This window comes from Ranitomeya variabilis, chromosome 1 (genome assembly GCF_051348905.1).
Source record: "Ranitomeya variabilis isolate aRanVar5 chromosome 1, aRanVar5.hap1, whole genome shotgun sequence".
NCBI classification, from domain to species: Eukaryota; Metazoa; Chordata; class Amphibia; order Anura; family Dendrobatidae; genus Ranitomeya; species Ranitomeya variabilis.
Genome location: NC_135232.1, coordinates 1,024,279,564 through 1,024,294,357, shown reverse-complemented (window position 1 = coordinate 1,024,294,357; position 14,794 = coordinate 1,024,279,564). Strand labels below are relative to the sequence as shown.

The window sequence follows — 14,794 nt, the reverse complement described above, 5'->3', positions numbered from 1 at the left end:
GGAAATGTGTCATCTTTAACTTTATGCCTTTTAGAGATCATTTCATCTTTAACTTGCTTAACTGTTCAGAATAACAGTAATTCTAGCCAAACTTTTACATGCCTCTATAAACTTATTTTATAATAAACTATGAAATTTTCCTGGTATCAGGCAGTCCACTATATCAGCCTGTACTATGGACTGTATAAACTGTACAAGACACCCCTCTCTCCACACTCACAGCAACATTAGCAAAGAAATAAATGGAAAACTGCCAAAGGGAAACCTTGGATTGAAACACATCCTGCATCACACCACTTTGTGTGAAGAGAGTTTTTAAACAAATAGCATCTAGCCAATGCAATAAAATATTGCAGTTGCCAAAATATAAAAAAAATGCATTAGTGAAATTGCACTTAAAGGGATCCATCAGGATTTCCCTGATACTACCTTGTTGATATTCCTTGTAATTTTCTAATAACTAAACTATTTCTGCCATGAAGATATTATGTTATGTGATGCAATGTGAAATATGATGTATAGTGTAACTTGTAATGTGTGTTAAATGTGTTAGCAGTATTGATAATGTGTGTAGTTTGACAATAGGGATAGTAAGGGTTAATGGTTGGGACTAGCCCAGAGTAGGAGGGGCCGACTTGCAGGGAAAGTGAAAGGGACTGGACTGCATAGATAGAGGACCTAAAGGTCCAAGGTGAGCAGTTTCCCTAAGTGAGAGGAGAACAAAGTAAAGGGATAGCAAGATCCGGAGCAGAAGTGACTAAGAGACAGAATGACCTTCCAGAGATGGGTCCTGGGAGAGGACACCTAGAGAAAGCCCTGAAGTTGATAGCTTGTAAGGTAAGGGACCTGGACACGGCTGAGTACGAGAGACAAATAGATTGTCCTGGGTGGGAGTTCCAGAGCATCTGAGCTTGAAGCTAAGTTTGGTCATACTGGCACCCGAAGAAGAAAGAAGACGCGGAACCAGTAGCGTAGCTACCGGGGGGCAGACGGGGCCATCACCCCAGGCCCCGTGCTCTGAGGGGGCCCACCTGGAGCTACGCTACTGTAACTGCATCGGTGTGCACGTCACGCCGATAGTTACATTCTGTGGCAGAGCAGGGAAAATCGATCTCCCTGCTCTGCCGCCGGCTGCTATGGGGCGCCCCTGAGCAGGCTGTGGGGGGCCCGGTACCAGCAGTGGGCCCCCCACCCGTCATCACAGGTTCAGCTGTAACGGCTAGAAGCCAATACAGCTGACCACATTGATGAGAGAAGGAGCATTAAGCTCCTTCTCCCATCATCCCCTCTCAGCGTTTGACGTCGCCGACACTGACAGGGGTCACGATGACTCACTGCTCGGCGCCCGCTGTACGGAGGTGTGCGGGCACTCAGAAGCAGAGGAACTAAGAAGCAGAGGTGAGTATTTATTTACTTATTTTTTTATGGGGGATTCCTTATACTACAGAGTCTGCCTATGGGGGGATTCCTTATACTGCAGAGTCTGCCTATTTGGAGGGCTTCCTTATACTACAGAGTCTGCCTATTTGGGGGGGCTTCCTTATACTATAGAGTCTGCCTGTGGGGGGCTGCCTTATACCACAGGGTCTGCCTATGTGGGGGATACCTTTTACTACAGAGCCTGCCTATGAGGAGGCTTCCTTATACTACAGAGCCTGCCTATGAGGAGGCTTCCTTATACTACAGAGTCTGCCTATGGGGGGGCTGCCTTATACTGCAGAGTCTGCCTATGGGGGCTGCTTTATACTATACAGAGTCTGCCTATGGGTGCTGCCTTATACTACAGTCTGCCTATGGGGGGGCAGCATTGTGCTAGAGTCTGCCTATGGGGGCTGCCTTGTGCTATAGTCTGCCTATGGGGGGCTGCCTTGTGCTATAGTCTGCCTATGGGGGCTGCCTTGTGCTATAGTCTGCCTATGGGGGGCTGCCTTATACTGCAGTCTGCCTATGGGGGGCTGCCTTATACTATACAGAGTCTGCCTATGGGTGCCGCCTTATACTATACAGAGTGTGCCTTTGGGTGCTGCCTTGTAATATAGAGTCTGCCTATGGGGGTTGCCTTATACTACAGAGTCTGCCTATGTGGGCTGCCTTATACTACAGAGTCTGCCTATGGGGGCTGCCTTACACTAGTCAGCCTATGGGGGCTGCCTTATACTACAGAGTCGGCCTATGGGAGGCTGCCTTATACTATACAGAGTCGGCCTATGGGGGGATGCTTTATACTATACAGAGTCAGCCTATGGGGGCTGCCTTATACTACAGAGTCGGCCTATGGGGCTGCCTTATACTATACAGAGTCAGCCTATAGGGGGCTGCCTTATACTATACAGAGTCGGCCTATGGGGGGCCGCTTTATACTATACAGAGTCGGCCTACTGGGGGGCTGCATTGTGCTGTAGAGTCTGCCTACCCACGTTGGTATAGAGATTATTTTCAGTAACAGCACGGTCATCTGTTGAGGTTCTCCTCCACTATTAGGGTGCGTCACCGAGTTGTAATCAAGGTTACCTGGTTAGGGGCCCACTGAACCTAAACCCTAGCTACGCCTTTGCACGGAACCACGGGGCGAACAAAGGACTCTTGTTGAATAGGACAGTAAAGTTAAAGCTGGGTTGTAGGGAAATAGTGAGAAGCAGTAGACATACAGAGTTATAGAGAAATGAAGGAAGGAAACTGTGGCAAATGCCTCGAGTTGAAAAGGAAACATTCATAAGACTGCGTACTGGCTATCTCTTGTATATATTCCCTACCAAGTTCCCGTTTAGTAAAAAGTTTATTTCTGAATGGTGGTCTCCCTCATTGAACTGTGAAACATCTGGGCTTGGTAAACCAGCAACATTGGTTAGATGCGGCCCGCATGGAATAGAGCCCTCACAGCACAAGACGCCCAGCCAGGACCCCCACTTTCATTTACTGTGATGGTTGTGACAGCTAAAGGCCTCCCTGTGGCTACCATCCAGTTATACATGCTCAGTGCCCAACTGTGTCTGCTACTACTGTCCCCCCATCCACACATCTGTTTAGCATGGACATTATCTTTTGAGAATAGGACCAGCGCAGGTACGATTTGCTCTACCCTATTGAGGGAAGTGCAAATAGATATTTTGCACATGAGAAGGTGTTCTCAACGGCGCAGGAGCATGATTTGGTTGGTTGTGTGGCTGACATGAGAGACATATAGTTGAGAACAAAACTGATGGTACCCATCTGTTAAAGTAATAAAAACCCACAATGTTCACCGAAATAACTTGAAGTAATTTTCTATTTAAATTATGAAATATCAACTAATAAAAATCAGACATTTTTTTTTGCATTGTAGCTCAATCGAAAAAAACACTCCAAGGAAAATAGCCAAGACAAAAAAATGGCAGCCCTAGAAAAGATTAAAAATTATTTGACCATAGGGACATGTTAAGCTAAAGAGCGTCCTGTAATTAGCATAACAGGTGTCTACAAACTTGCAACCAGTCTGCATGTGTTGTTTGGTATCATAGTATGTACCACAATTAACATGGACCAAAGAAAGGCAAGGAGAGAGTTATCTCAGGAGAATAGAAACAAAATTAGGCAAACATGTTAAAGGTAAAAGCTACAAGACCATCTCCAAACAGCTTGATGGTCCAGTTACTACAGTTGCACATATTTAGTCGTTTGTCTATGGGACTGTAGCCAATCTTCCTGGATGAGGCGCCTGAGGAAAAATGATGGCAAATATAAGAGACTGATTAATATGAATGGTAACCAAAGCGCTCAGAATAACTTCCAAAGAGATTAGAAGTAAACTCAAACATCAAGGAAAATCTGTTTATAATTGCATCATCTATCGCTGCCTTGGCCTACGTGGACCTTATGGAAGATGATGGAGGAGGAAGCCACAAAGCTTCTGGGAAAATGTCTTTTGGACCAATGAGAAAAAACTGGAGTTTTACATGAGTCACATCAGCTCTATATTCACAGACGCAAAACTGAAGCATACCAAGAAAAGAACATTGCACCTACTGTGAAACATGAAGGAGGCTCGGTTATGTTTTGGCGCTGCTGTGCTACATCTGGCACATGGTGTAATTGAGTTACAGGTCATGAACATGACTCAAAACACAAAGCTAAAAACATCCAAAAATAGCTAAAAGCAAAGAATTGGACTAATCTAAAGAGGCTTCTATGAACCCTGAACTAAATCATATTGGACATCTGTGGAAGGAGCTGAAACCTGAAGTCTGTAGAAAGCATCTTCACACCTGGAGCAGTTTGCTCATAAGGTGTGGGCTAAAATACCTGTGGACAGGTATAGAAGTCTCATTGAGAGTTACAGAAACCGTTTGCAGTGATTGCCTCAAAAGGTTGTGCAACAAAATATTAGGAAAAGGGTACGTACCATCATTTCTGTCCAGGTCATTTTCATAAGGTTTTTGTTTTCTGTTGAACCAAAATTTACAACCAATGTCTGATTTTCATTAGTTGATAAGTAAATTTAAATTGTAAATTACTTTTTTCAGTTTCAAGTTACAGAATTTCAGTGACCGTTGTGGGGTTTTCTTACTGAAACAGAAGGGTGCCAACAATTTTGTCCGGGAACAGAAAAGTCACTACTTATTATACAGAGCAAGGCATCTTTCAAAGTAAAGTGATACAATAGGGGGAGTATTGAAACGTTATAATTATGAGGTTTTACCAGGTTTTGATAAGTAAAACCTGATGACAGCGTACCTTTAAGGACAGACCAAGCTAAGTGAACAAGCTTTTCAAAAAGAAAATTCTTCAGGAAACATCAACATTTTTTTCTAGAAGCATCTTTTTTAATGTTCTTTCGTTATTTCCAGAGTGTTTTTTCGATGTTTTTAACTTTTTTTTTTTTAGCATTCTTACAGCATTTTTTTTGCCATTTTCTGTAACAACGTTTTTAAGATGTGTCTCTTTTTTTACTATATTAAACTAGGAAGAAACTGCAAAAATGCTACAAAAACAGTAAAATGCTCTAGAACATCTTCCTGTGTCTTTTGAGCCTTCCCATTGACTTTTATATAGACCATCTTTTTGGGTAAGTGCACACGTTGCAGATTTGCCTGTGGAATTTTCTGTGCAGATTCTTCCTCTCTTGCCAGAAAACGCAGGTGCGGATTTGATGCGTTTTTTTTTCATGCAGATTTGCATGCGGTTTTGAAAGCTAAATAAATAAAGATCTATTATTGAACAAAAAAAAAAAAAAAAAAAAAGAATTGTGATGTCATTTCTTGTCCAACCTCTTCATTTACATACTCTATTGAAGAATAATGTTTACACACAGAAAGGTAGGTGATATATCTATCTATCTATAGATAGATAATACCAAGCCCGATGTTTAGTAATAAACATAGTAAAATGGTACTTAAAGGGAATCTGTCACCCCCAAAATTGCGGGTGAAGTAAGCCCACCGGCAACAGGGGCTTATCTACAGCATTCTGTAATGCTGTAGATAATCCCCCGATGTATCCTAAAAGATGAGAAAAAGACGTTAGATTATACTCACCCAGGGGCAGTCCCGCTGCTGGTCCGGGTCCGGCGCCTCCCATCTTCACCAGATGACATCCTCTTCTGGTCTTCACGCTGCGGCTCCGGCGCAGGCGTACTTTGTCTGCCCTGTTGAGGGCAGAGCAAAGTACTGCAGTGCGCAGGCGCCGGGAAAGGTCAGAGATCACCATGCCTGCGCACTGCAGTACTTTGCTCTGCCCTCAACAGGGCAGACAAAGTACGCCTGCGCAGGAGCCGCAGTGTAAAGACCAGAAGAGGACGTCATCTGATGAAGATGGGAGGCCCCGGACCAGCAGCGGGACCGCCCCTGGGTGAGTATAATCTAACGTCTTTTTCTCATCTTTTAGGATACATCGGGGGATTATCTACAGTATTACAGAATGCTGTAGATAAGCCCTTGATGCCATTGGGCTTACCTCACCCACAATTTTGAGGGTGACAGGTTCCCTTTAAAGAATTAAATAAAGACACACACACAAAATCTGCGTTGGCCGGGGTCACACTCGCGAGAAACTCGCACAAGTCTCGCACCTCAATACCCGGCAGCACTGGGACTGGAGCGTTCAGCTACATAGAAATACATGCATCCGCACACTCCGATCCTGAGTGTCGGCGTCAGGTATTGATGCGAGAGACTCGTGCGAGTTTCTCGCAAGTGTGATCCCCGCCTTAAACGCAACTTCAGAGTGGGAAAGCCAACGACTGGGGGCCGACGTTTGTAGCCCAGGCTATGAATCTCAGCCCACAGCTGTATATTTAGCCTTTACAGGCTATTAAAATAGGGGGACCCCCCAAAGTAAAATTGACGTGGGGTCCCCCTATAATTTATAGCCAGAAAGGCTATGCAGACAGCTGCATGCTGATATTCATAGCCAAGATAGGGGCCATGGATATTGCCCCCCCCCTCCCCCCGGCTACAAGTACCAGCTCCCAGACGCCAATTCCGGCACTTAGCCTCTCTCTTCCCACTGCCCTGTAGCGGTGGCATATGAGGTAATAAGGGGTTAATGTCACCTTTGTATTGTAAGGCGACATCAAGCCCGGTTAGTAATGGAGAAGCGTCAATAAGACACCTATCCATTACTAATCCTATAGTAGTGAAAGAGTAAAAAAAAATAAAAAAAAAATAAAAAAAAATGACAGCCAGAAGAGTTAATTTCACCATACTTACAACCACGTCTAATTCCCCGAAGCCATCGATCATCTGCAAAAAATAAAAAAATAAAACCAACCATATACTCCCTGTCCGACGTAGTCCAATTAATAACGAGTGTCTCACGACGATATCCCTTATAGGACAGTGACATTGGGTGAATTCACTGCTCTATAGGGCCTCCAGTGACACACTGACAGGAGATAATGGCTCCTGTAGTGCATCGCTGAAGAGGTTACTTGGGTTCATTGTCTCGCTTTACGACAATGCTGCGTGGGAATTTTCTCACACAGCGTTGCCGGCGAGAAAATGAACATAAGTGACCCAGGAGCGGCGGAGGTATATACATCACGGAGGATTACCCCTGCGTTCATCGCGGAGTCCCAGTAGAGCACGGACTGTTCTACACTGGAGCACGTCATGGGACACTCATTAGCTGGTCTACGGCGGAAAGGTAAGTATAGGTTGGTTTATTATGTTATTTTTATTACAGGAGAATTGAGGGCTTCGGGGACTAGGTGATTGGTGAGTATGTACTCTGTTATGTTTTGTATGTTATGTGTATGTTATAAGTTGTATGTTCTGTATGTTTTTTTTTTTTTTTTACTGCTGAACACAGCCATTGTCTGATGGGACTACTTTCCCATCATTGGCAATGCTGTCACTGTGAGCATTCATTGCCGGCTGGGAGCAGTAATCCCATCAGACAATGGATGCCTACACAGACCCGCACGCGCACACACGCACACACACACACGCGCGCACACACACACACACGCACACGCGCACGCACACACGCACGCACACACACACACACACACACACAACTCCGCCCACACACTCCCTCCTCCCGATCTGCAGCGTTTCATCCGCAGCTAAACCGCAGGTCTTTTTTTTTTTTTTACATCTGCGGGTTTGCTATGGATGTGCCTAACTCAATAGAAGTCAATGGGTTCAGAAACGCTGCAGATCCACCAAAAGAATTGACATGCTGCAGAAAAAAAAGCTGTGATTCCGCGCGTTTTTTTACGCAGCATGTGCACAACAAATGTCAATTTCACATAGACGAACATTGGCTGTGCACTACACTGCGGATTTGATGCGAAAACGTGGGGCCAAAAACGCTGTGGAAACGCATCAAAATCCGCAACATGTGCACAACGCCCAAATGGCTCATTCAGGCATCAGTTTTTGGAATATGTGCTCTATATGTGTCTTTCACGGATAGAAAGACACTGTGTGCAGAATCATTAGGCAAGTATTTTGCCCATATCATTTTTACGCAGATTTTTCAACTCCGAGCTGTATAAACGTGAATGCTTACTGGATGAAGCAGATCAGGTGATGTGTATTTGTGCAATGAGGGAGAGTGCAGCCATTATCAAGGTGTACAGAATTATTAGGTAGAAAAGGAAAAAAGAAAGGAATTCGGCACGACCATTTGACATTCAAATTCCAGTTTATTCACAATTAAAAATAGGGATCCAAGGAAACCATGTTAAAACCTGACACGTTTCTGACGCAACACAATGGAATGAATTATAAAAATTATTTATATTTATTAATCTGTCAATTGGCGGATATCTTTTCAATTTGTGCAAGCATGCCAGCTTTTTGATGATTTTTTCTATGTTCTCTTTTTAGCAGCCTCTGGGGCTGGTGAATGCAGTGCAGTGTCTTGGTTTCTTATTGCAATTAGTATTCTTGCATGTGATTGGTATTCACCGGTATATAGGTCTTGTATGTGATTCAATAACTTATGAGTAAGGGCGCCTGTGTTACATCAGAAACGCGTCCCTGGATCACGGTTTTGTTGTTTGTGAATAAACTGGAATTTTTATGTCAGATTCCTTCCTTTTTCCTCTTCTCCATGGCTGTGCCTCACCAGCAGATGCGGCACCCTCCACGTGTATTTCAACAGCGGACATTGATTACCTCACAGCACGGTGAGCTCCATTCCTTCCCCTCCTCGCCTCCTTTCTCAGAATTATTAGGTACAGTAGCTTGCTTTCCTCAGGCAAAAAGGGGCCAAAAAACAGATTTCACTGAAAAGTCAAAAATTGTTAAGTCTTTTTGCAGCAATCTTGTAATTCTTTACATATTGGAGCGTGATCACAAAACCATCAAAAGTTTTGTTACAAATGGTCATCAGGGTCACAAAAATGAGTGAAGACAAAAAACGTACATTAGCCACCAAAGATAAAATTTGAAGCGACCAGGAAGCCATGATCCTCCAGTCATATTCCAGAACTGCAGCCTCCCAGAAGTACAAGGTGTTCAGTGCTCAGAGACATGGCCAAGGTAAGGAAGACTGGAACCCGACTTCCACTGAACGTCTGAACAGAAGTAAAAACTCCAAGACTGGGCCAAGAAATATCTGAAGACAGATTTATCAAAGGTTTCATGGACTGATGAGATTAACTGTTGAGGGGCGAGATGAAAGGACCAGTAATAGGCGCAGACCTCCACTTCATACAGCAAGGTGGAGGTGGGCCCTGCTATTGGCTGGTATTAAAGAGGATCTAGTTGGACCTTTTGCAATTGAAGATGGAGTCAAAATCGACTCCCAAACCTACTGACAATTTTTAGAAGACATTTTCTTCCAGCAGTGGTACAGGGAGTCTGTATCTTTCAAGAACATCATGAAATGTCTTTGACCTAAACCCTAATTAGAACTTTTGGGCACTTTAAACTGGAGATTTATGGAGGAAAACGGTACACTTCTCTGAAAAGGGTGTGTGAGGCCGTGGTTGGTGCTGCCTGAAAGACTGATCGTCAACAGAATAAAGAAACTGACAGACTCCATGGATGGAAGGTTTATGTCCGTTATTGAAAAAAAGGCGGCTATATTGGTCACTGATATTTTTTTTAATGTACGGCAATTTTGTACATTTTGAGTTATTTACTTTTTATTCTCACTTTAACAGATTAAAATAAACAATTGATATGGGAAAATTCCATGTTGGAAGAATGTGCTGTATCCATGAAAAAAAAAAAAAAAACACATTATAGTCTATGGTGCTATTCAGATGCCTGTGTGTCTGTGTTCAAAACCCATGGACGAAAAAGGCCAATACATGTATATATATCCACCGAAAAAACAGCACATGGATGGTATCAGTGTGCGGTCTGTATTAAACACTGAAAAAGTATAGGAGAAGCCTTATAATGTATTTATCCATCAGTCAAAAACACTGATGACACGGATGTTAAAAACACGGATCCCACACTGCTATTTTTTTATGAACGTGTTTAAACATGGATGTGTGAATGAGGCCTAAAAAAGACAAAACCTCACTCTGGCAATAAAGCAGAGCAGTGCTTTACAAGCTCTTTGGGAGAGAACTTGTAAGTACTGTGCTTCTTGTTTAGAAGGCTGGCCACTGTCGTCGATAGACTGTAGCGGTAGACGGTAACCTAAGCAACAAGCAGGAAATAACAACATTAAAAATTACTTTAAATCTTAAGGTACTGATGCGTATTAGAGCAAAGTTGTTCGGACCTTTCATTTTTGGGAGCATGGACAACTCCAATCTGTACCGGGACCTCCTGACTCATTTATTGTGGCAAATAAGGATTGGGCATATTGAATTTTAATGCCCAATCGTTTTGTGCTCAGGAGGGATAAACTACACCAGAGGTATCTGGCAGCTGCTTATTCGCCTCTCTTCATTGAAAACACATGAACAGATAGTGGGCTCCATGTGTAAGGAGGAACGGAAGGAATACCGTAAATGTCAACTGGAGCTGGAGAATGTGTATTGTTTAGACTCTCCATAAATGAACTGCACGTGAATATGAACAACAAGGTGCAAAACCAACAGATCATTGCCATGAGATTGCTTAGTTACTAAACCTTACAAAGACATGAAATAGAATAATAAATAAAATGATTTGAGATGTATATCTCATAGGATAGAAGAAATGAAGCAGAACCGAGCTGGACAAACAAAGCACCGCAGAGCAGATCATGGCTTCATGTTTCCCTGGCAGAGTGTCAGGAACAGACCATTACATCACCATTCCACCATAATACACATTAACACCTTCTAGTCTCCTGAGTATTTCACAACGTCAAAACATTTTAACACTATTGGTTCAGAGAATTTTTTTCAGTCATATTGTAACCATTTACAACAAATTATAACATTTTAAAAAAGATCTAATCAACTTCAAATAGTGTATTAGGTTTCCACCCAAGTCCCAGCATCTTTGTCAACAAGAATAGTACTGCAGAAAATGTTTTATTTGTGATATAAAATCTCATAAATCACTAACATACCTAAAATCATGCATATGAGCAGAGTGTTCTCATTTCTTTCTGAAAAAATCTACATTTTTTAAGTGCTTTCTGTTCTGTTTTTTTTTTGGGATTCATGAGTTTGCATGCAAGAGGAATTTTTTCTATTGATTCAATGGTTAAGCAAAAATACCATAGGAATTGACATGTTACATTTGGCTTTCCACAATGAAAAGGACATGGAAAATAACAGCACCATCTTCCTTGTGGACATGATTTCCCTCCAACATCAATAGGACAAAGCTTATTCAAAGGGTACTTTGATAATTTTTTATGTGAATTTTTGTGCAGAGTCCGCTCTAAAGTCCATGTGAACATGCCCCAATGTAAAAAAAAAAAAAAAAAAAAAAAAGAAAAGTGCCATGGAATAAATGGCGCTATAATAATAAATAATAATGTAAAACATTTTGCTCATTTTAGTAATATACCCTTAATTTTCACACTGCAGTTAGTTCCAGAATTATAGGGGTATTCAAAAGTTTGGAAGTTATATCCTGAACATGGGATATCGTCTGATCACTGCGGGTCCGACTGGTTAAGACCCCCACGGATCCTGAGAATTGAGGCTCTGAAGAGCCCTATGGTCGATCATATGCGCAGCCACTTCATTTATTCTTAATGTGACCCCTGGAGAAAGCCAAGAGGTGCCCTACGGCTGGTCTTTGTCAGTCCCATAGGAATAAATGGAGCAGCAGTGTGACAGATTGTCCATTCACAAGGGGCTCTTTAGAGTCCTGGTTCTTGGAATTGGTGGGTGGTCCCCACATTTAGACCTCCAGCAATCAAGAAGTTATCCCCTATCCCAAGAATAGGGAATAAATAGGTATTCTCAAGTTTCAAAGTTAAGGTGCCTTATGCCTAGAAAATTTCCATCAAGGCATATTTGACCAAAAATCATCCGCAAACTCATCACGAGAGAGATGGATCCCTGAGTGGGCAAGAAAGGCCAGATAGGGCCGAAACTTTGCCTTGTCTTCCTGTTGTTGTAATTTTTTATACTATGGAATAAAAATCTAAGTTTTTAAGGGTTATCCTATGGAGCCTCGGGAATCTTGGATAGTCTACGGCTTTTGAACCTAGTGGGAAGCCCTACCGAGCAAGCACAAAATGCATCAATGGTGCATTGGACCTGGACAATGGATTGACCAGCTGCAAACTCGTCAAGAGGAAAATGCATCCCTGTCTGTGCCAGGTTTATCACTGTAATGATTCTTGAACAAGAACATGAAATTTCAAATATATTGGATGGATACCCATGCTATGGAGAACATTTTTGGGACTGGTAGAAATATTATCCTAAAACCCACAAAACCAGAGGTATTCTATAACTATTCTATTTATATAATAGCTCTCTGCAGAATATTCACAGTCTGATTTTATCATTGTTTGTAAGGACAATAAAACAGAATACATTAACTGAAGCACCCATCCTTTTATAAGATTCCCTTTTTATCACACACATATTCAGGCTGTAGGTTTCCAGGTCTATTGGTAGTAAAACGCAGTCACCCGGGGGAGGAAAAAGCAGAGAGAGGAGAGAAGGAGTGAGTTGAAAAGGTGAGCGAGCTTGTTTGAAGTAACCCGTGAATGTAATAAAAGAGAATTGAAGATTAAGATGGATTCCTGAGCAAGGTTTCTTGTTGTTTGTCCCCAGCTGTTCCTAAGTCTGTATTCGGAAGGGTACTGTGAGATGTCTTCAGGTACAAAAGTAATTTGATTCCTGTTCTGCTCCCAAATAAGGGGGAGAGTTCTGAGAATGTCCCTGTCTAGGAAACAATTTCTACCCCGGTCTTAACTAGACCTAACTAATTCAGCGCATGATAAATACTACAGACTTGTATGACATGTAATTAAGAAAAAATGTCACTTCTAGAGCAGCAGAGTGATTTGGGCTTTTAGTGCCGCACATATTTTAGAAATGAGACTTGTGTAGATCTAAACTTACATCTGAGCTCACCATCTAGCGTATCAGCAAGAAAAATACTTCTCCGCTGTCCCCAGTTAGTAGATGCACCCGCTGACCGCTGTCTACAGGTTCATTTGTACTTCGGGTAATAATTAGTTTTATCAATATATGCTACATGATGACCATCCATGGTGCTTCACGGGCTGCACTGACTATAATGGGGTTGCACAGGTTTCCGTCATGGTAGCTGCCATGTTTCCACAATCTGAATCAGCAACACTGATTTGAACATCCTCCTCAGCGAGCCAAGGCTCAAGGTCATGATCACCTGCCTCCAGCTTCAAAAATGGAGGAGAAACACATAAAGCTGTCCTACCCTGCAAAGAAAACTAGCCCACATATTACTGTGACGTCCTAGAAATAAAGATGAATGGAGCATGATCTGATCTCCGGGGGAACCAGCAAGCAGGACATTGTGAGGTCGGACCAGTTGAAATACTGCACCATTTGCCTTTAATTTGCCTCATGAGCCAAGTCTAACAATAAAATAGACATTAAATGGGATAACTGTAAAAGCAGATGTGGCTGCAGCAACATAACGGCCTGTGTGTCAGAAGAGAGGACTATGTGACCATGCTCCAGATGTGCTTGAGGAACAAGCCAAGGGCGTCCTACACCTCGATAAACCCTGTGATGAAGTATACCAGGTCTCTGTACAGAGTGGACGTTTGGATTATGACCTCTTTACAATACGAATATGTAAAACGACTACCGATATGTCCTACAGGGCTGTCCCTTTTTAACCTCTTGCCATCTTTAGGGCATCTGCGTCTGCGTTTTTTAAGCAAAAGAACCTTCAGGAAAATGTTGACTGTGTTTTATCTAAAGCGTCTTTTTTGACATTTTATAAAAAAATTTTTCCCAAATATAGTAAGATTGCGGTGACTTCCAAGCAAAAACGGCCACAAGAATCAACCGGTCACTTCATTTTGCCGAATCACAACAGAAGAAGTTAAAAAAGATGGAAAGCATATGTTCATTCTTTTCGTTGTTTTTTTTGTTCTTTTTCAGGCGGCTTCCAGACGGAATTTGCCTGAAAAGGGCGCCGTGTGCTCTTGCCCTTAGGGCAGGTGCAGATGAGCGTATTTTTGGTCAAAGTGCAATCCGACAAAACATCAGATCACACTAGGTCTAATGTTAGTGTCTGGGGCCGTGCACATGTCTGATATTTTCCTCAGAAGAAATAAGGAGGCGCACACAGCTGAATAAGGCGAGGTGCAAGCTGAACCAGGATAAATCAGATGAAAAGTCAAAACAGAAGCACTCGCAGTTTGTGATGCTAGTGATTATTTAATAAGTAGAATAGTGACACCATATACAACAATTTTTCACGCAAAGGGCACAGAATCAACAGCGTGACGTTTCGACTCTTAGGGGAGTCTTTTTCAAACAATGCTAATTAGTAGATTCTGTACGGCCCACAGGATAGTGGAAATGCGGTGTCAAAGTGCAAAAATATGCAGAGGTATGTTGTAGCCAGGGAACGCGGTCACTGGGCGCATGTTGCTGCGCAGGTGAAATGGTTATATTATAAAGGTGATATTTTCCTGGTGCAGAGACTGTCAGAGAAAGGAAAATGGCTTCATGCCCTAGTTAGAACAGATATTAGGATTGCACTCAGCCATGCAAGTCAATGAGTCTGTGGAAACCACCGGACTGCACTCTGATGACATCTGAGTGCAGCCCGATTACCACGAACTAACAGAATGGAAAAGATGGAGAAATTATTTTCTCCATCTTCTCATTTGAGAGAATCTGATCACATTATGATCACACTCCGATTAGAGTGCGATTTGCATAATGGGGCAGATTCTCTCTGATGAGAGTATCTACGGCCGTCTGCACCTGCCCTTAGAGTGGATT

The 14,794-nt window shown here is 42.6% G+C and overlaps 1 protein-coding gene across 5 annotated transcripts in view; it reads right to left on the bottom strand.

The window, feature by feature from the left end:
• The window catches only part of STOX2 (storkhead box 2), a 346,746-nt gene that overhangs the window by 48,416 nt on the left and 283,536 nt on the right, over positions 1 to 14,794 (bottom strand). The window lies entirely within an intron of this gene.